Source organism: Apodemus sylvaticus, chromosome 17 (assembly GCF_947179515.1).
Source record: "Apodemus sylvaticus chromosome 17, mApoSyl1.1, whole genome shotgun sequence".
NCBI classification, from domain to species: Eukaryota; Metazoa; Chordata; class Mammalia; order Rodentia; family Muridae; genus Apodemus; species Apodemus sylvaticus.
Genome location: NC_067488.1, coordinates 64,914,443 through 64,936,287, shown reverse-complemented (window position 1 = coordinate 64,936,287; position 21,845 = coordinate 64,914,443). Strand labels below are relative to the sequence as shown.

Genomic DNA, 21,845 nt, shown 5'->3' with positions numbered 1-21,845 from the left:
ACCCTGGCCGTAGCCAGGGCACAGTGAAAGGCTAGCCACTTTGAAGTCGTCTATGACCCTCCAGAATTGTATAGTGTATGACTAAATGTGTAAGGGTCAGTATCTGCTCAAGACACCCCAAGATCAAGTTCTCAACACAAAGGACATATATTTGTTCCAGAAGGTCAAAGGGCAGGGAATAAGAGACAAAGGTAGGAAAGGGAGGAGAAGGGAGAAAAGGAGCAGAAGAAAGGGTTTTTGTCCTGGGAGGGGGGCAACACAAAGTACTGTCTCAGGATGGAGGAGGCGTGTGGCCCCTAGGCCAAAGACGGGTTATAAAGCTCCAAGGGAAAGCCGCAGGTTACGGTGAGGGGCTTACTTTTGATTGGGCAGATTAATTAAGTGAGCCAAAGGGGGGTCTGAGATGGCTGCACCTTAGTAGTCAGCCTCAGGAGGAGGAAGTGGCCAAACAAGGAAACAGACCTTGGTGGTTTGCTTCAGCAATGGAATCTAACGGTTTTTTAGCATGGCAGAGGGAGAGTGGGGAGAAGCGCAGAGCCTGACAGAGCTGTGGCTGGAGTTCTTCACAGTGTGTTTTCATTTCCTATCACAGTTTCTTCCAAGGCATGCAATATTGCTCACAACTCAGTATGTGGAGAATGCATATCCTAAGATTTGATGTTTATTGTATTTGAGGCTTCCACTGACTTTTTTTTTTTTTTTTAGCTAGTCTGTAAAATCTTCAATGGAGTGTCTTTGCCCCCAACCATTTAATTATAAAACATCATGTTTATCATATAGAACCATATGTGTAGACAAGACCCGTTACCTGCTTCTGCAACTCTTCTCAGTTCCTACCGCCTCCCCGTATGTGGCTATAACTAATCTTCTGGCTGCACATTTAATGTGTGTGACCCTGGACGTGGACTCGATCCTGTGTAGGGACAATCTTTAGTCATGCTTTGAGCATGTATACCCACAATTCACGTATTTTAAGGACAGAGACTAACTGCATATTGTTTTGTAAATATCACCTATTATTATTATTTTTTCTTTTTTTGGTTTTTTGGATTTGCTTTTTTCAAAACAGGGTTTCTCTGTGTAGCCCTGGTTGTCCTGGAACTCACTCTGTAGACCAGGCTGGCCTCGAACTCAGAAATCCGCCTGCCTCTGCCTCCCAAGTGCTAGGATTAAAGGCGTGCGCCACCACCGCCCGGCTAATATCACCTATTATTATTTCTCTCTTTTTTCTCTCTATTTATTATCTCTCACATGTAAACATGCATGCTACCTTTAATTTTTGCAAGTTAGACTGCACAATGCCTGCACCTTTTCCATTTATATTTATACTATGCCCACCATTGCCTAACATTTTAGATCTCTCTGTTAAACTATCTTATAGCCTTACAATATTTATTATTTACGAGGCAATTAGTCTGATACATAAATGAACTAAAATTGGGACTTTTTTTCTCCTACTAAAGTTTTTTTAATATTCAGAATCTAACATATGTTTGGGATCTGCTCATTCTTACTACAGTTGTGCATTAGCCTCTGACTCAGAGCCTGTGAATGCATGAGTGCTGGGGTTGTTACTACGCTGTTTTCCCTAGAGGGAGATGTAACAACGTTTACCCCTTTGCCAAAGGTCCCTCCAACAAACTGAGGCATGATTCTCCCAAACTTAACTCTGGAGAACAGTTCCCTTACAGAGTGTATGTGGTTATTTATGGAATGTGGGTGCCCCTGGCGCTGTGTAATTAGGATAGAACTGCGTACAGCTGGTTGGGAGGAATGGCTAGATATTCAGGTGATAGTCCTACGACCCTTGCGTCCCCTCCCTGTCCCCTCCTTCTATTTAAGAAGCAGGCTCTGTGGTGGTGATCTTTTGGAAGGAGTCCCAGCAGAGCAGAGAAAGGCAGCAGCCTGGCTGCCTGCAACAGAGGACAGATCCGACTTCTACTTTGTTTGCAAAGAACAGATCCCAAAGAACAACGAATGGTGGACGCGGCTCCCTGCCCTGTGTGTGCTCCTTGTAACTCCTTTAGAGCAGGGCAGGGCAGAATTTGTGAGGCACCAGGATAGAATTTCTGCTCTAGCCATGTTCCTTCATCCAAGCCAGCAGAAAGGAAGGAAGACAGGTAGCAACATACACCAACATATACAATGAGCATAATGGCCAATGTATACAACAGGCTTTGCAGTGTAATCACTTTAAGTGTGTGGTTTATTGTGTTCTCCAGACTTAAACATGTTCACCTTGCTGTGCATCATACCTAGAATTCTTTTTAATCCGGAAACTTCAGTAAATAATTACTCTCTCTTCAGCCCCTGGAAGCCATTTTACCTTCTGTCCTTGGGATCTGACTACTCTAAATCCATGAATGGAGTCCTGCCAACATTTGTCAAAGGCTGGTCTAGTTCATGGTAGTTCATGAACATCATGACTTCAGTGTTTACTTGCAATATAGACCAGGATTCCTTTTGCCAGGCTGAGTACTATTCCATTGCATACATGTATTTTAGATGTACTTTCCCATGCATTTGCTGATACATAGTTGGATGTTTGCTTTGCTTTTAGCTTACACGAGTAATGCTACAGCAAACATGAACATACAGATGCCCTTTGTTCTCCCAGAAGCTGTGTCATTTTGTATTCTCACGTGTCATGCACAAGGGAGGACATTTTCCCACTTCTTACCGATGCTCGTTTTCTGGGTTGTTTTTGTTTGTTTGCTTAAAGAGTAGCCTCACTCTGAGTATGGAAGGGCATGGCATGGTGGTTCTCCTTTATGCCTCCCTCACAGTCTGTGTTTTGCCCTGTGCCCATTCATTAGCAGTAGTTATATCCCTGGAAAGATATCTGTCCGTTGATTCATTTGTTCATGGTTTGATTGAGCTGTTCTGTACAATGCAGTGTGGAGTTTAACTCCTATCAGATGTATAACTTGGACTGAGCTCCTTCCCATTATTTGTGTTGTCTTTCATTCTGTTGATCATACTGTGTGATGCACAGAGGGTTTTTCTCCATATAATCCAATTGTCTTTCAAGTGTTTGCTTTAGCAAGACATCCTTCCACCCGCGTGCCCCAGCAAAACATCATTTGAAAATAATTCCCAAAGAAACTAGAAGTTTCCACTTCACACGGGCCCTGCCTGGCTCCACTGGGTGGCTACCTCACAAGCTGTGCAGTTCTGCGCCTTCTGCTTCAGAAACATGTCTTGCTGCTTGGAATACAGTCCTCCCTTTTCTATCCACTCTCCTCTCCACCATCACCTCACCAGGGAAACCTTCCTCGCTCCTCCCCAGGGAATTAAACACTTTTTCTTTTGTTCCTCTGGGCATTGCCATCAAAGGACTTTCTTACTCTTTGCTTGCTTGTTGTTTGTTTTTTGTCTGTATTTCTTTCCCGTTAAAGTCTGAGCTCTCTGTGTGTAGGAAGTAGATTTCATTCACCTTTCCATCTGTAGAATTTAGAATGAGGCCTAGCACCTATGTGGCACATAGTAATTAATTGTTAGTTATAGAAAGGTTTCTTGAGTGGGAGTGGTCATGTATATCTTTAACCTCAGGATTCAGAAGGCAGAGGTAGAAGGATCTCTGTGAGTTCGAGGCCAGCCTGGTCAATATAGGCAGTTTCACAGCAGCCAGAGCTACATAGAAAGACCCTATCTCAAGAGAAACCAACAAGAGAAAGACTATAGTCAGAGGGAAAAAAGAAGAGAAATGAGGGGCTCTTGGATAACTCGTTATTGTAGGGCATAGTAAAGTATTGTTAAGGCAGATGATACTGTGAAGTTGAGTATTATAATCCTTTGATTGTGGTCTAGTCATGGAAAAATAAATCAATATTCCCCCTGACTAGGCCAGTGTCTAATATACAACACTTGGTTAAGAAATGTTCTAAACAGCTGTTGCTTTGTGCCCTTCCCCAGCCTTGAGCAGGCTAAATAGACATTAAGTGTTTGCTACAGTTGGTCTTCTGCCTAGGTGGACTCTTCTGCCTTGCTGCGCCTGCAGTTTCCCACAGGAGCAGACCGCCCACTGAGCTTGCTTTGCAACATAATCCAGCTGAAACACAGGATGGGGTCTGTGGGCTCTCCCTATGTAAATACAGTGCTGAAAATTAGGTTTTTGTCTTGGCTTTGTCCTTCTCTCACCCTCTCCCCACCCCCGCCCCATCCCTTTTCATTTCCAGCCTCCCTTTCAGCTACCCAGTTCATTCATGGCTGCTGGGCAGCTACACTTCTTCTTCTTTGGTAAAATAACAAATGGCGGATGATGTTGGTCCAGCAGAAGGGCCTCGAGGACCCAGGAGCCCAGGATTAGGAGGCTACTGTGGCTTCCTTTGGTCTTAGGGGCTATGGTTATCATGGTTGGGCTCGTGGAGGTGAAGCCAAAGATCTGGAGTAGATCCTTCTCACCAAGCTGGGCCTCCTTGTCAACGGCATGAAGATCAAATCGCAAGAGGAGATCTACCTGTTTTTCCTGCCTGTCTTAGTCAGGGTTTTACGGCTGTGAACAGACACCATGACCAAGGCAACTCTTATAAGGACACCATTTAGTTGGGGCTGCTTACAGGTGCAGAGGTTCAGTCCATTATCATCAAGGCAGGAGCATGGTAGCATCCAGGCAGGTATGGTGCAGGCAGAGCTGAGAGTTCTACATCTTCATCTGAAGGCTGCTAGTAGAAAACTGGCTTCCAGGCAGCTGGGATGAGGGTCTTAAAGCCCATGCCCACAGTGACACACCTACTCCAATAAGGTCACACCTCTTCCAACAGGGCCTCACCTTCTAATCCTGCCACCCTCTGGGCCTAGCATATACAAACCATCACACTGTCCATTAGGGAGACTGAGATTAGTGCTTTTTCCTGGGCACATCCCTAAGGGATAAGGTTCTAAAGATCATTCCAGTGCAGAAGCAGATTGAGCTGGTTGGCCAACCAGGCTCAAGGCTTTCGCTGCTATTGGGGACTACAAAGGTCATATTGGTCTTGATGTTAGAGCTCTGAGGAGGTAGCCAGGGCCACCTGAGGGGTCATCATCTTGCGCAAGCTTTCCATTGCCCCTGTAGCCTGTGGAGAGGCTCCCGGAAGGACAAGGTTACCAAGTCCTACAATGTTCCCAGCAAGGTGACAGGCCACTGTGGTTCTGTTGGTGCATCTCATCCCTGCCTGCAGAGGCACTGACATCCTCTCTGCTCTTGTGCCAAAGAAGCTTCTGATGATGGCCAGTACTGAAGACTGCATGCGTTAGCCAGGAGATGCCCTGCCACCCTGGACAGCTTTGCCGAGGCCATTTCCAAACCTACAGCTATTTGACCCCCAACCTCTGGAAAGAGACTGTGTCCTCATCCAGAATTTATTGAGCATCTTGTGAAAACCCATACAGGACCCAGCTCCGACTGTGGCTACCACATAAGGGTTTTTATACAAGAAAAATAAAGTGAATTGAGTTCGTTGTGCTAAACAAAGGATTTCATTTACGATAGGACAGGGAAGGGGTGGGTAGAGTAAATTAGGATTTCCATGCAGGGAGCAATATCAAGAGCATAGACATGGAGTTAGGAATATAGCAAGTCAGAGAAACAAACACTGAGTGAATAAATGTCAGAGGCAATGAGGAAAGACAAATAAAGACAGTCATATAAATAGTGGGACCACCTGATGGGCAGGGAGACTCAGAAGCCTCTCTGGTTCCTGCCAGAGCTGATAAGGCCCTGGGTCAAGAGGGGTGTCCCCAAAAGGAAAGAGTTCTTTGGAAGATAGGCAAATTAGTGAACAATTCCATAAAGAATAGAGGGAAAAGGAAGAGTATAAAGCTCAAAGAAATGACTAAATTAAAGGAGTCCAGAAAGGGATCTGGCTTGGTAATAAAATGAAGCATTTGACTTTTCCCATGGTTTTATAAGATCAACACAGAGTTAGGAGGCATCGTGACCACGTTAGAAACCAAATTAAGATAAGCACATTCTTTTCACAAACTCTGTCATCATTGTTGGCTGCAATCTAGAAAGATCGTCATGGTTTTCCCTGATACACTTTGTCCACAATTACAAAATACCGGTTAATGCAAAATCAAAAAGAAACAAAGTATAATGACCAACACATCTTTGCGGGTATTTCCATGTATTGATGCTGTTGTAGATATTGTTGTTTTTCAAGTAGAGGTCGTTTCTTACTGTCAGTAATCTCTGATTTTAGAATTTAGTTAAATATGGAGAGCACAGTATTTGTTCCTAAAACCATTAAAACAGTTTAGAAATATATGGATGTACCTAGAATCTTCCAATTCGAACTCTGCTTCAGTTCTATCTCTGTTTTTCATAGGATCCGTTCTTAACAGCTGTAAGCATATTTTTGGTGCATGATTCCACTCATACCTATTTTTTTAATTTACAGAATACTATTTATGTATGCATTCATCCTCTGTCTATCTAACCTATTGACCTGTCTATCTACTCATCTACCATATTGTAATGCTACATGATGTTCCTATCATGACTGTGTCATAACTTAATAGTCAGTCATTGACTGTCACATCTGGGTTGTTTTCACTTTTTGTACCTGACAAAACTGTTATAAAGAACAGCTTTGTCTTAATTCTGAGATTTTTGGGAATGCATTTTATGCTACATGTTAAATGTACTTGCCTAGATAGTATGTTTTGTCATGATAGAGGGGACTCTGCCCCTAGTTTATTGAGATGTTTTTCTTTATACATAATGCAAAGTTCTAGGAAAGGCCCTAGAAAATTGAGTTGATATTAGTTTCTAACCTAGTAACGTGATAAATCTTACTTATGTGATAGTTGCTAGTCCTCACTGCTTGCCTGGTTAAGCCTTCTTGGGTAATTAGTCTTTTAAAAATAAACCATTGAATTCCATTTGTACACCTTTTACTTGGGATTTTATTTGTATATTCCTTTGTTGGTATTTTTAACCTGACTAGGAACTGTTTCCTGGATGTTTAACGACTGTGTCATTGCCAATATCAGGGGCTTGAAAATAGACACATACCCAGTGGCCTAGGAATCTGGGATGCCTTCCACACGGCGACCGCAATGAACAACTGTTTTAGTCCTTATTAAAAATAGGAAAGAAGAGTCCCCACCCCTCCTGTCCTAAGTTATCGAACTGCTTCCTCCTGCCTCCAGCTGGGAAGATGGAAACTGGAGACAGCCTGTTCAGCCTTGGTACCCTTCCATCCAATCCAAAGAGCTAGACCAGGGCGTCTCAGCCCTCTTAATGCCATGACCCTTTAATACAGTTCCTCATGCTGTGATGACCCCCAACTATAACATTATTTTCCTTGCTACTTCATAACTGTAAGTTTGCTACTGTTGTGAATCACAATGTAAATATCTGATGTGCAGATGGTCCTAGGTGACCCTGGTGGATGGGGTGTTTGATCCCCCAGGGCGTGGTTGAAAACTCCTGGCCTAGAGACCCTTTCAGGAAAGGTTTTTGCTCTTTCTTTAAGGTGACTGGGAATAAGCCCCTTTGACTTTTTGAAAAGAAGCAGGAAATAAACAAATTAGACTTAATACCTGGGCTTAGGATATTCCTGTTGGTAAAGCACTTGCCATTCTAGCAAGAGGACCTGAATCTGTAGCCTCAGTATTCATGTACAAATCTGGATACTGCACTAGGCACCTGTACCCCAAGACCTGGGGAGGCAGAAGCAGCAAGATCCCCAGGATTTGCTGGTCAGCTGGTCTAGCTTCTCGATGGACTCCAGGTTTAGCAGAGGATGTCTCAAAAAATAAGGTTGGGAGTGATTAAGCAAGACACCCAACACCAACAAATGGCTTCATGTGCATTCTCAATATAGCACGAACACACACACACACACACACATACACATATACACATACACACAAACAACATCCAATTCACTTAAATATCTTATATTCTGGGTACCTTTCTTTAAATAGAAAACTTAAGATGATTCTTATTGGCACTTTAATTTTTAAAATTAACTGGGCAGTAGTGGTACACATCTTTAATCCCAGAACTCTGGAGGCAGAGGCAGGCAGATCTGTGTGAGTTCTAGGACAGCCTGTTTACAGAGCAACTTCTAGTACTGCCAGGGTGACACAGAGAAACCTGGTCTTGAAAAACCAAGCAAGCAACCAACCAAAAAACCCCCCCTCCAAAAAAAACAACAACAACCAAAAGAATTAACGTGAAGGTATATTCTTTCTAACACCCATTTTTCCCATGGTAACACAGGAAAGTAAAATTCCCCATTCTCTGACCGTTGCTGTAGTGGAAACACCCCCCCCCCTCTCTCCCTCCCTCCCTCCCTCCCCTGCCAAGTAGAGTTTGTGGTGAAGATTAAATAAGTTAGTATATGTAAGATGTTTTGACTGTTATTTATACAATGATGTTATTACAAGAGTGGGAAGATTCAGGCTTGCTTGCTTCTGACAATAGAATGTGACAAGAGAGATGAGATGCCACTATGACAATGCCGTTGGTGGTGACTCTGTTTTGCTGGACTCTATTTCTTTCCTAGCTTGCCCACTGGGCAAACTGCTAAGATAGAGCACATAGTGTTGGTATTAGGATTGGCTCCGAACCCAGCGACATCACACCTAGGTGGCAGTGACCTGCATACCCGTTGCCAAGGTAACTGCCACCATAATCTCAGAATCCACTTGACTCACTTCCCACCTTTACCTGAGGCTACATCACTATCCAATAAAAGAAAGACCCCTTTGACCTCTCTCCACGCCCCCTTCTCCTTCAATGCCACCTTTGCCCTTCTCTCCTATAATTAACCTCTTGTGGAACTGTTTGGCCTGGTGTGGTCTGGAGCCACGCTATTAGCACAACATATGGTGCAGAATGAAGGGTACTTCCTGTCCACAGCCTGCTTGTGGGGACCTTGGTGCTGTTATCAACCCCACGAGGAAGCTTGGAGGTAGGTTCTTCCCAGTCAAACCTCAAGATGCCTCCAGCACAGAGAACCCCTTCACTGTTGTGTAGCAACGCTCTGGGTCAGAAACCCCAGCCAAGATGTGCTCACATTCCTGACCGCAGAAACTGGCGTTGAGCCACTGAGTTTGGGGATAATTTGTTGTACAACTGTAGATGATGATAACAAGTGATAGTCGTCGCACTTAAGACAGAGATAAGTCTATATATACATGCTCTGGAACTAGATGGTTCGAGTCTGAATGCATGCCACGCACCAGCTATTTGACTTCATATAAATGACAGGCCTGGTTGAAGTACACACTTCTAACGCCAGAACTCTGAAGGCAGAGGCAGGCTGATCTCTCTGAGTTCTAGGCTAGCGAGGGTTATATTTGTAAGAACCGGTGTAAAGGAATTTAAATTACATATCCTCTTTAAGTTTAGGATGGCCTAGGTCCCAATTAATTCATTGCAATTTAAAAATGTCCTAAATAGGGCTGGAGAGATGGCTCAGTGGCTGGGAGCACTGACTGCTCACTGACTGCTCTTTCGAAGGTCCTGAGTTCAGGTCCCGGTGACCACATGGTGGCTCACAGCCATCCATGCTGAAATCTGACACCCTCTTCTAGGGTATCTGAGGACAGACAGCTACAGTGTACTCACATATAGTAAATAAATAAATCTTTTTAAAAAGTCCTAAATATAAAATGCTCGTAATATACCTAACCCACTGAGTCTGATAACCGAGCAATGACAGCACACCATGGGGCGGCTGTTGCTTGCCTGCAGTGTTGCACAGATGATTGACAGCTCACATCTATCATCCAGTACACTAATGGAACCATACGGAACATCACCTGTGCAGGAGAAGATCAGGATTCAAAGCATGGCTTCTACTGCATCCCTATGGCTTTCAAAGCACCCTAAGGCAACGATTCTAAGTCAAGGACTGTCTGTGCTCTCCTTATGTGGATAGTGAGGATAAATAGTTGTCGAGAGTCAAATGAATTAATGCACAGAACATACCCACACGTAAGCACAGGCCTCTTGGCTGCCGTTACTATGGTACTCAGAGGCAACCAGTGCCGAGTCCCTGACCCATTAGTCATCAACTCTGGATTCCCGTTAGCTTTGTGCCAAGCAAGAATGCTTTCTAACTGAGGTCATACGTACATTCAGCTGAAGGGAGCCGCAGACAACGCTGAGGACTGCACTGCAACACGAGGAGACGTCCCATCTGTGGGTCTCAGGGCATGGTTTAGTTCTCGAAAACCGAGGCCAGATCCCCACCTCCTAGTCCCCAGCTCTCAATACTGCACACTACTTCGTGGATTACAGAGGTCACATAAGTTTTTATGTGACAAGGTCAGTGTAGCCCACGATTAGACGCCAACTCAGACAGAATCCAGAGTTTCCAAGAAGCTGGGCAAGGGCAGAGTCTGAAGAAGTAACTTCTCTGAGTAAGATCAGTCAGGGTCACCCTATCTTGAATTAAATTTAGACCAAAAAAAAAATGTTTAAGAACAAAGAGGTTGTTTAGTGGGGTGACGGGGGGGGGGGGGTAGATGATGTGCTGCTGACCTCAGAATGACAATAGTTCATTTGTGTGGCACCCCAGAGTGTACCAAATGTTTTCACACACGGGTGTTTCACTAGATAGTCACAGGGGTGAGGTGAGATAAGTCAGTGCAAGCTCAGACGTCTTAGTTTACTCTCTTGGTGTGAGCCAGTCACCAAGTAGGGGGAGATCCAGTTTTTTCCTGATCCATGTTCTGCAGGCCATTTGATCTGCTACAGGTATGGGGTTATGTTTATCTATTTCTGTGTCATTTAAGTTATGGCTGTGTAGGCCCTACCATCCCCCGGAAGTAAGTGCACCCTGTATGAGCAGGGCCTAGCTTTGCATGCACCTCATAAGTGAGCATGAATTTTGAATTCCAGGTTCCAAGTAGGTTCATTTATAAAATGTAATTTCTCTATTTCCTGCTTAGCGGCTATTTTGTGAAAAATTCTCGAGTTCCCTGAAACCTTTTGATAAAAATTGAATGTCTAAGGTTACATGAACATTCAAAATGATGATTCCCTATTAAAACCAGATGTCACTAACTGCTAATGACATTTTACACTTATGTATAACTTATTAACTATATTATATATAGTACGATCATAAAAATATTATACATAATATTAATATAGTATCTATTATATTATTATCTGCTTACAGTCCAGGAAAGGACATAAACTACCATATTGGTGGAAATTTGACCTCCTCTACCACCCAGGGTTTTCACAGTGGACCCCTCTCCCTGGGGCTCTCTGATGTACAATGTTCTGGAATGGGCTTGGGATTGCAGGCCTTGCTGTGACTCACCTTATCATCTGTGTCTGGGTCATACACTCTGAGGGTACAGTTCTAGGAAGTGTTACAGTATGCATCCATCAAACAACTATGTCCTGGCCTCCATGAAGAGACATGCAGTAAGCAGGAGGGCGAAGGCAAAGCTACCTGGCGCTGTGGCCATTATTTAGTACAACCAAACACCTAACAAAATGTACCCCAGAGGAAGACGAGTTTAGTTCATAGCTTAATGGCAGGAAAGGCATGGCCACTGAGCTCAGGCCTTGGCATGGGAGCTTGTGGCTCTTCATGTCATAGCAGCATAGGAAGCTAAGAGCCACTTGAGTTAGAACCCAAGCACCCCACCCCCGCCCTACCGACCTATACTCTCCACAACTTCCCCAGTCAGTGTACGTCTTAGTCAGGGTTTTACTGCTGTGAACAGACACCATGACCAAGGCAACTCTTGTAAGGACAACATTTCATTGGAGCTGGCTTACAGGTGCAGAGGCTCAGTCCATTGTCATCAAGGCAGCATCTAGGCAGGCATGGTGCAGGCAGAGCCGAGAGCTCTACTTCTTCATCTGAAGGCTGCTAGCAGAAGACAGGCTTCCAGGCAGCTAGGATGAGGCTCACACCCACAGAGACAGGTCTACTCCCATAGGGCCACACCTTCTAAAAGTGCCACTCCCGGGGCAGAGCATATACAAACCATCACAGTAGCAAATTCATGTCTATTTTATAGGGATAGAAAGGACCTTATGCACAGAAGTACACTTGTCAGGGTTTTTTTTTTTTAATTTTTAATTTTTATTTTTGCCACAGCAACAGAAAAACAACCGAAATGTTATGGCGGTACTTTCCTAAAATCCCAGTACTTGGAAGGTGGAGGCAGAATCAGATTCAAGGTCATTTTATACCGTATAGTGAGTTTGAGGGCAACTTGATATATGTGAGTTCCTGTTTAAAGCACATTAGGCTAGTAGAAAGACTTCAAGTTCCCAGCCTGGCTAATGGAGATGACTGTAACATAATTCCTAAGATTTCGAAATTGACATCTAATTTTGAGTACTTTGGGCATTGTGTAGAAATTCAAAGCAGAAATAAAAGCTCTGTTTTTTCTCCCCATCTTGGTCATTATTCTTCTAAAACATGCTCACATCCTAGCACGGTCTATATGCACAAGCTGGCCACCGCTTCAGCAGACTTCAGCTTTTCCCTCACATCCCTATTGTACAAACATTTTTTCTTTTATGGTAAGTATGTAAACATGATGTTGAGGATGTAGCTCTGTGGTGGAGCACGGCTACTGAGAACTCGAAAGGCCCTGGGTTCAGTCTCCAGCAATGAAAAGGAAAACGCTGGTTTGATCCAGGATGAAGGTGAAGTGTCTTTTCTCAGACAGTTCTATTGATAGCATGCTGACTCTCATCAAGCTCCTGTTTAGGTGTAACTTCTTTCAAAATGTTCATTCTAACTTTGAAACTGGAATAGTTATTTTCTTACGGATACCATAAGAAATGGCAATTATTTCTTTTTAAATTTTTAAATTTTAATTTTGAAATTTTTTTCTGGATTTTTTTTTTAATCCAGTCAGATTGACAATTGAAATTAACTATCTCACTTGACTTCTGGGACTTTCATTCCTGCTTGTCACATTGGTTTCTAATGTCCATGAGAGTTTCTTTCTTTTTTTTTTTAAATGTGTCTTGAAGTTTCTCATGCAATTTCCCTCCAAACTGACATTACAGTTTTTAGTGCTTAATGAATAGTGTGCTAAGGAAGTTCTCTCTGTTGGCATGCTTCTTTGAAAACTCCCAGCACAAAAGACAATGATAATTTGAATATCTTAATGCCATTACATTAGCAGGGAAATTGCTTCGGAGTGACGCTGTCACAATTTTTATTACAAATCTCAGTGAATGGGAAGAGATTTTTACTCATGAGACTCTGTGCCTGGGAAAGGACAGCAGATTGTTCTGAGGCTGTCTGCAGAGTTGTATCTTAATTTAGCAAACAAAACCTTAATTTTAACTGCAAAAATTTCTCTTCTTTTTGGGTCTATTTATTTAAATGGTAGATTCCTCTGAGAATGTATTCAAGCCACACTATTGGCTGTAGAACAAAATGCATGACCGATCACACACGAAGGTGCCTTTTCCAGAAAGAGACTAAAGAGCTTGACCTTAGGCTTCAGTTTATGAATATGCAAATGACCATTAATTTGCTCTGTTTTATGGGTTTTTGTTTCAGTAGCTCTTTAGGAACTTTGAAATGGTAATTTGCCAGGTGACTTTTTCTCTCTCAAAGGCAGGTTAAGGTTCTCAAAGGTTCTAATAATGTTTGAGTGGTTAAAAAATAAACAGCAACAGTCAAGCAGGTAGGGAGGAGGCAGGGAGGAGGGAGGGAAGAGGGAGGAGGGAAGGAGGGAGGAGGGAAGCAAGGAGGAGGCAGGCAGGGAGGAGGGAGGCAGGGAGGAGGGAGGTAGGAAGGAGGCAGGCAGCGAGGAGGGATGCAGGAAGGTGGGGAGGAGGGAGGCAGGGAGGAGGTCAGAAGAAGGCAAGCAGGGAGGCAGGGGGGAGGGAGGCAGGGAGGAGGGAGGCAGGAAGGTGGGGAGGAGGGAGGCAGGGAGGAAGTCAGAAGAAGGCAGGCAGGGAGGCAGGGGGGAGGGAGGCAGGGAGGAGGGAGGTAGGGAGAAGGCAGGCAGGGAGGAAGCTGCTCTAAGATTTGTCTTTGTCAAAGTGATTTCTAAAACTGATAGCCAAAGATATAAAGTGGTTATATTTTGTACAGTATGTTGCTTACGTTTTAATTATATAAATGATTAAAACCTTTAAAAAGGGTGCAGTATTAGTCTTGAGATCTTATAAACAGCAGTTCTCCAATTATGGTGTGTAAATGATCAAGTCATGGAAAGACTCTTCATCACAAACCTTTGGTACTGGAGCAAGCAGGGTGGAGCCACAGGGTTCCACGCCCACCTCTTCTCACCCTTCTGTCTGCTCCTGGACACCAGCAGTGCCCAGAGCCACTGGTACCAAGTCTCACCCTGCTCGGATTCGCGATGGGAGCTGAAGACTTACCTTTTCAATAACTGTATCCTTCTAGGTCAGGAAATCTGAAACATTTCAATCCTCCAGCATTCTCTTCTTCTCCTTTTCAATTTCTTTCTTTCTTTCTTTCTTTCTTTCTTTCTTTCTTTCTTTCTTTCTTTCTTTCTTTCTTTCTTTCTTTCTTTCTACTTATTTATTTATTTATTTATTTTTGTTAATGGTACCAAACAGTTCAAATAGCGGGACTTCTATGGACCCACCAGGAATATAATGGCACAGAGGCACATTATCTTTTGAAAGCTTAGGCCTTAGCTTGTGCAATCTCTCAGCGAGCTCATCTTAACCCTACCAATCCCGGCTTCTATCGCGTCACATGCCTATGTCTACCTCTCTGCTCTGCCCTGGTCCACAGTCCACTCAGAGTCAGCTGGCGAATCTCCTGTGTCTCAGTTATTTTCCCAGAGTCCCTGTTTCTGCCTGGAAGTTCCACCTTTCCACTCCTGCTCAGCCATGGCTGCCAGAGCTTTATTACATCCAATAGAAAGTGTGAATGTTTACACAATACAAGGCTGTGATGGGCCATAGAAATAACAATAGGAGGATCTGGCTAGCACTCCCCTCTCGGCCAGTTTGGCAATCAGTGATTGAATATACAGAGACAACCTTCACACAGTGTGCCAAAGCTTACCCAACAGGTTTGTCTTGGTGCTCAGGTTAGAAACCCAGCAATTATCTGGGAATGCTTTCTTGGTTACTCTCTGCCTCCCACGGGAAATGGGCTCCTTTTATTTAAGGAAGCAAGGCTGAGGCTTTTGGGGCTGTGGCCTCTGCTCGTAGCACTGTTTCATAGCCACGCCGGAGGGCTCCTGAGTCCTCAGATAAACTTCTCTTTATCTTTAAACGTCATCATCTGGAAAGCGTCCCCCCCCCCCCTTCATTCAGGAAATGTCTGGGCATAACTTGGAACTTAATTCTAGCAGAGCCTGTTTCTGAGGCTTCTTTAGCTCTGTAAGCAGCTAGACAGCTCCACAGTGGAGCCTGCATTTGTAAACTAACATAGATGCCTCACTTTGCTCTCAGTCTGTGCGTTTCCCTTCCTGGAATGAGAGCTTTGCCACAACAATGCTCTACTTAAGAATAAGCTTCCCTGCCTGGGACATATAGCCAGTAAATCTGTATTGGAAGTGCCAGGTTACAAAGATGAATAACACAAATAACATAAGGCATGGTGTGTTCATATGTCCACAGATATGTTTGCACACCTATCCATTTGCCCATACATACATACATACATACATTAATCTATCCACCCACCCATCCATCACCCACCCATCCATCCATCCACCCATGCACCCATCTACCCATCCATCACCCACCCATCTACCCATCCATCACCCACCCATCTACCCATCCATCACCCACCCATCTACCCATCCATCACCCACCCATCCATCCATCCATCCATCCACCCATGCACCCATCTACCCATCCATCACCCACCCATCTACCCATCCATCTACTCATCCATTCACTCACCTATCCATCCATCCATCTAATAAATACTTGTTGAGCATACTTAATGACAATCCTATATCTTCTAGTGATGAGCAAACAACGTAATCTTTGCTTTTCTGAAGCTTTTCACCTACTAAGACAGTGGTTCTCAAGATGTGGGTTCCAACTCTTTGAGGGGGTCAAAAGACCCTTCCACAGGGGTCATCTAAGACCTTTGGGAAATATAGATATTTATATATTACAATTCTTATCAATAGCAAGATTAAAGTTATGAAGTAGTAAGGAAATAATCTTATGGTCGAGACAGGGTTTCTCTGTGTAGCCCTGACTGTCCTGGAACTCACTCTGTAGACCAGGCTATCCTCAAACTCAGAAATTTACCTGCCTCTGTCTCCTAAGTGCTGGGATTACAGGCGTGCACCACCACTGCCCGGCATTCAAATTCTCTTTTTAATGCTTGTTCTTCAGTGCTTTACCCTCCCTTGTAGCCGGCCACCCAGCAGAGAGAGTGGAAAAGAAAGGTTACATGGGGGAAGTGGACTTGTTTAGAAAGGTTCTTTGAAGCAACTCGTCTGTGTTGTCTAGAAATTGGCAGTTTGTTCACAAGTTAGCGGCAGCAGGCAGCTCGATCCACTTGTAAACACTTCATGAATACCCCAGCAGTCCAGTTTGGTAGAGTCCGGTTAGCAACAGCGGTGACATGACCTAGCAGAGACAGCCAGGCCAGCCTCAGCCTTGGCTGGAGTTGGCGGGAGGGACCAACAGGAACACCAGAAGTTCTCAGCTGTGTCTCTCTCAGGGAAGTGAAGATTAGTGAAGATTCGAGACCCACAAGTGTTACACAGCTAGCTGTACCAGCAAGCCAAGCTCTGTCTCCACCACTCCATCAAGTCCTACTTATCTACTCTAAACATCCCGTGTCCTCCATGTCCCTTGCCTCAGCATGGGTCTTACCTCACTCAGCATGTACACCCAATCACCCCAACTCCTTGGAAGCAGCAACAAACTGCAGCACACCATCTGAAGTTTTCTGGTGTGTTTTTCTGTATGGCTTCACAACAAATGCAGCTCAACTACATAATATAATGTAAGGTGGACCAATACACGCATGTTGTTAGCAAAGAATCCTTCATCACGTGTCCTTTCACATGCTTGCTTTAGCAGAACATCCTCTCTCCTGTATCTGTTACAGCAAAATGCTCCTTCATGAGTGTGCCTTGGCCTTTCACCTGTGTCCATTTTAACAAAATGTTCCTTCATGTGTTTGCCCCAGCAAAAAACCACCCAACACAACTGACTTCCCAAAGAACCCTGAAGTTTCCACTTCAGTTACCATTTTACCATGAAAAACCTCAGTTTCCATCCAATAAGATCTTTCCTTTAGGCACTGGTGTGGGGGGACATGCCTGGAGCTCCAGCACTCAGGAGACCAAAGCAAAGGGATGGGATTTTCCGGGCCAGGCTATACAGGAAACTGAGAACAGTGATGAGAAACAGAACCGCCATTCCTCTCAGAGGACGTTCTGCCTGGAGCACACACATCTTCCAATTCTTTAATTTCCTCGCACCCTGTCATCATGAAATGTCTTGCCCAGTCAGTAGCCAAGTGTCCTAGATTCTAGGATTCTGTGCTGTTTTCCTTCTTGTAGTTTGTCTCACTGGAGTGCATCCTCGGGTCACTTTTTCCCCCAACAGTTTGTTTCTTTCCACATGCATGTGCGCACCTGTGCGTCTGTATGTGCACCATATACATGGAGGTGCCTGCAGAAACCAGAAGAGGGCGGCAGGTCCCTTGTACTGGGAACTGGATGTAAGTCCTTTAAATGAGCAGCCATTGTTTTTAACCACAGAACCACACGTTCAGTCTTTCCTTTTCCCAAGAAAACCATCTGAGACATAAACTCTGTGACTAACTGCCCCGTAGAGTAGTGATCTTATACAGTAACTACTTTCCAGCTAGAATTCTGGATTCTAAGCCTTAGTCTGCCTTCCAGGAGTACAATGGTTTGACAGGTTACCTAACTCCTCTGTGACTGTTTTCTCATCTGGGAAACCAAGACTATGACAATAGTACCAAGTTCTTGGTCACATTCTGGGGACAAAGTTAATAAGCTAGTAATTACAGAGAGTTCAGAGCTATACCCACATTATGATGAGAGTTTAATAAACCCTAACTGTGACTATAAAACTCCCCATCTCCTCCATAGAATAGTTCATTTGAGCATGGAATCTAAATTCAAGATAGTTTCCTTTTGTGTGTATGTGTATATATATGTGTGTGTATGTGTGTATATATGTGTATGTGTGTATATGTGTGTACGTATGTGTGTATGTGTGTGTATATGTGTATGTGCATGTATGTGTGTATTTGTGTGTATGTATATATGTGTGTATGCATATGTATGTATGTATGTATGTATATGTGTATATGCGTATGTATGTGTGTATATGTGTATGTATGTGTGTTTGTGTGTATGTGTATGTGCATATGTGTGATGTATGTATATGTGTGTATGTGTGTGCATATGTGTATGTATGTGTGTTTGTGTGTATGTGCATGTGTGATGTATGTATGTGTGTGTATGTGTGTATATGTGTGTGTGCATATGTATGTGTGTATGTGTGTGTATGTATGTATATGTGTGTATGTGTGTGTATATGTGTGTATGTATGTGTGTGTATATGTGTATGTGTGTAATAGTACATGTATTGCTATTGACCTGCTTGATTTTATTTCCTTTCTAGATTTGCTTTCTTTTGTTTTTTTATTTTTCATGATATTTCAGAATTTTCTCTTTATTCTGGGAATCTAGAAGTGCTTCGGGAAGTGCTTGGGTATAGCAGTCATCAGTGTTCTCATTAGTATTCAGCAACTTTATCCAGGAAACATTTTCTCCTGAGTATGTATTCCTTTACCCTCACAGAGCCTTCCTCATTCCGTGGTTGAACCTAACACTTGACCAGGGCATTTTCAGGAGCATTTATTTATGTTATCTGTTAACTCCATCACCCAGCTTTTCTGGTGGCTTCCTCCCCCCACCCCCAGTTGACAGCCATCTCCCAAGGCCTTTTCACATCCTCTCACTGATCATTTTTAGTAGCAGTGTTTTCTTGTGCTATTCTTGCTTCATCCTCTGAGCCGCTTTGAGGATATAGTTTCTTTTTTATTTTTTATTTTTTTTTATTTTTATTATTTATTATATGTAAATACACTGTAGCTGTCTTCAGATACTCCAGAAGAACAGTCAGATCTCATTAGGGATGGTTGTGAGCCACCACGTGGTTGCTAGGATTTGAACTCAGGACTTCTGGAAGAGCAGTCAGTGCTCTTAACCGCTGAGCCATCTCTCCAGCCCCGAGGATATAGTTTCTAATTTATGAAAGTTCCTCTGGGTTCCCTGCATCATGTCTCTTTCTTTTTTCCCCTCCCAGATCGAACCAGATATTATTTATGCTAAAAAGACCCTTCTTACGTAGGTGGAGAAAAAAAGGAATCAAGAGCCTTTTGATTTGATCAGCTGTCCATTGATAAACTATTTCTAAATCCCATTCTTTGTTCAAATGATGAATATCACGATAAACAGGAGACTGCTGTGAATGGCTCTGTGCTGCTTGCGCTCCCAGGAGAGGCTGTCCGGAATGAGGAATGAGTCAGGTACTCAGGGGATTCTTGTGAACCAATCCCCTAATGAATAAAGGAGCCAATCACTGGAAGAGAAGGCGGGACTTCCTGGTTGGGCAGCGGAAGAGAGGAAGGAGGAGAGAGTTATTCCCTTTTGGAACTGGGACAGCAGAGGGGTAAGATGTAGATTTTTAGAGTTTCCTGGTATCATGGTGGATCCATAAGGATCCGCTACTAAAGGGACAAGATTTTAATAAGGCTTACAAGTTTAAATTTTAGTTGTTGCGCCCAGAGATTGACTTACCATTGTTTCTCCACTAAGTTTGTGTTGCATTTTCCTTCACGTGGCGGCTTGTCTGGGTTCAAGTGAGAAAGGTATGGTGGCCAAGCATGGGTTTGCTTGAGGTGCTCCACAAAGACCAAGGGGGTTTGAAGCACGGGGCTAGCATGGTAGCAACTCGCCAGTGGGAACCTAGCAAGTTAGGTGGAGAGATTGTGGAGTTCAGAGTCAGAATCTCCATGAGATAAAAACAGATCAGCCATTGCCCACCAGTGCAGGGCTAGCCAGGCTGCCAGGGCAGAGAGTTGGTGGCAGGATTGTGGGACTGTGCAGATTTGGTTTGTACTTTTTTAATAATTCATGCAACAGGAGACAGAAGAATATTAATGGTATAAACCCCCGATTTCATCAATGTTGCCTATTACTACTTTAAAAATCAATCTAAAAGTCTGAAATTAGTGTTTCAAGCAGAATTGGGAAATAGAATCTATTTTCAGATTCTGTTACCAACCTAGGAAACCTTTCTACCAAGTCAGATGAGAAGGAAAACATTAATAGCAGTTGCATCAAACTGTACATGTCATAGACCACCAGCTATAAAGCCTAGAGACAGAGGAATCCCAGCTGTTTTATACAACCAAGAAAAAGACACGTGCTTTCATGACAGCACTTAGACCTTGTGTACAGGTGCTTGACAATCTATTGTCATGGTATATTTTACCCAAAGTTACCCCCCCCCCCCCCGAATTGAGACACCTGTACACGTGTGTTAGCTGATTGTCTTTATTGGGAGGAAAAGCAAGATTCCTTATATCTTTATTACAGTTTTGTACCTTAGAAACATGGCTCTGAATTTAGGTGCTCCCCCCGCCCCCCGGATGAGCAGGCAGGCATCTTACAGCTTCTTTGGTGTGTTCACTACAGCTCTCTGGTTCTTGAGCAATCCATTTCTAGATCCCTGTGATGAGAAAAACCTAGCTTAAAAATACATGCTTGCTGGGCAGTGGTGGCACAAGCCTTTAATCCCAGCACTTGGGAGGCAGAGGCAGGTGGATTTCTGAGTTCGAGGCCAGCCTGGTCTACAGAGTGAGTTCCAGGACAGCCAGGACTACACAGAGAAACCCTGTCTCGAAAAAAACCAAAACCAAAAAAACAAACAAACAAAAAACAAAAAAAAACATGCTTGCACTCTTTCCAGCCAGCGCCGAGCGATGGGCATCCCTGGAGACAACTGGCACGAGCGCCACAAGACGGGGGTAAGAGAAAACCCTACTACAAGAAGCGGAAGTATGAGCTGGGACAGCCTGCTGCCAACACTAAGATTGGCTCTCGCCACATACACACAGTCCGGGTTCGAGGTGGCAATAAGTACCTCACCCTGAGACTGGATGTGGGGAACTTTTCCTGGAGTTCTCACAAAACAAGGATCGTTGATGTTGTCTACAATGCATCCGATAATGAGCTTGTCTGCACCAAGACCCTGGTGAAGAACTGCATGGTGCCTATTGATGGCTCACGCTACCAACAGTGCTGCGAGTCCCCTAGGCACTGCCTCTGGGCCGCAAGAAGGGGGCCAAGCCGACTCCTGAGGAGGAAGAGATTTTAAACAAAAAACGATCAAAGAAGATTCAAAAGAAATACAACGGAAGGAAAAAGAACGTCTTCTGGAGGAAGGAACAGTTCCAGCAGGGCAAGCTTCTCGCCTGCATTGCCTCAAGACCATGCCAGTGTAGCAGAGCGGACCGCTGTGTGCTCTGAAGGCAAGGAGCTGGAGTTCTATCTGCAGAAGATCAAAGCCCAGAAAGGCAAATAAGCCACCCTTCAGAGCTCGTCTAATAAAGGTGTTTGCTGTTCTAAAAAATTAAATAAAATACATGATTGCTTTAAAAAAAGAGTTGATATAATATTAAGTCGATGGAAAATGTTTACAATTGCAAACCTAGGGGGAATTCTCCAAAACGTAGAGAAGATGAATATGAATCTTCTTATTTGTATAGGAGTAACCATCATGGCTTCTCCTCTGGTGTCTCTTCCCCTTCCTTCATTTGCCAGGTAAAATACAGATTATCCAGATGAACCTGAATTTCAGACATGTATCCTTGGCATCAGATGTGTTATACCTTATGATAAAT

General features: G+C 43.8%; 1 pseudogene; it reads left to right on the top strand.

Annotated features, from left to right (window-relative positions):
* The first annotated feature begins 20,924 nt into the window (after positions 1–20,924).
* On the top strand, positions 20,925–21,526 carry LOC127667959 (40S ribosomal protein S8-like; annotated as a pseudogene).
* The last annotated feature ends 319 nt before the right edge of the window (positions 21,527–21,845 follow it).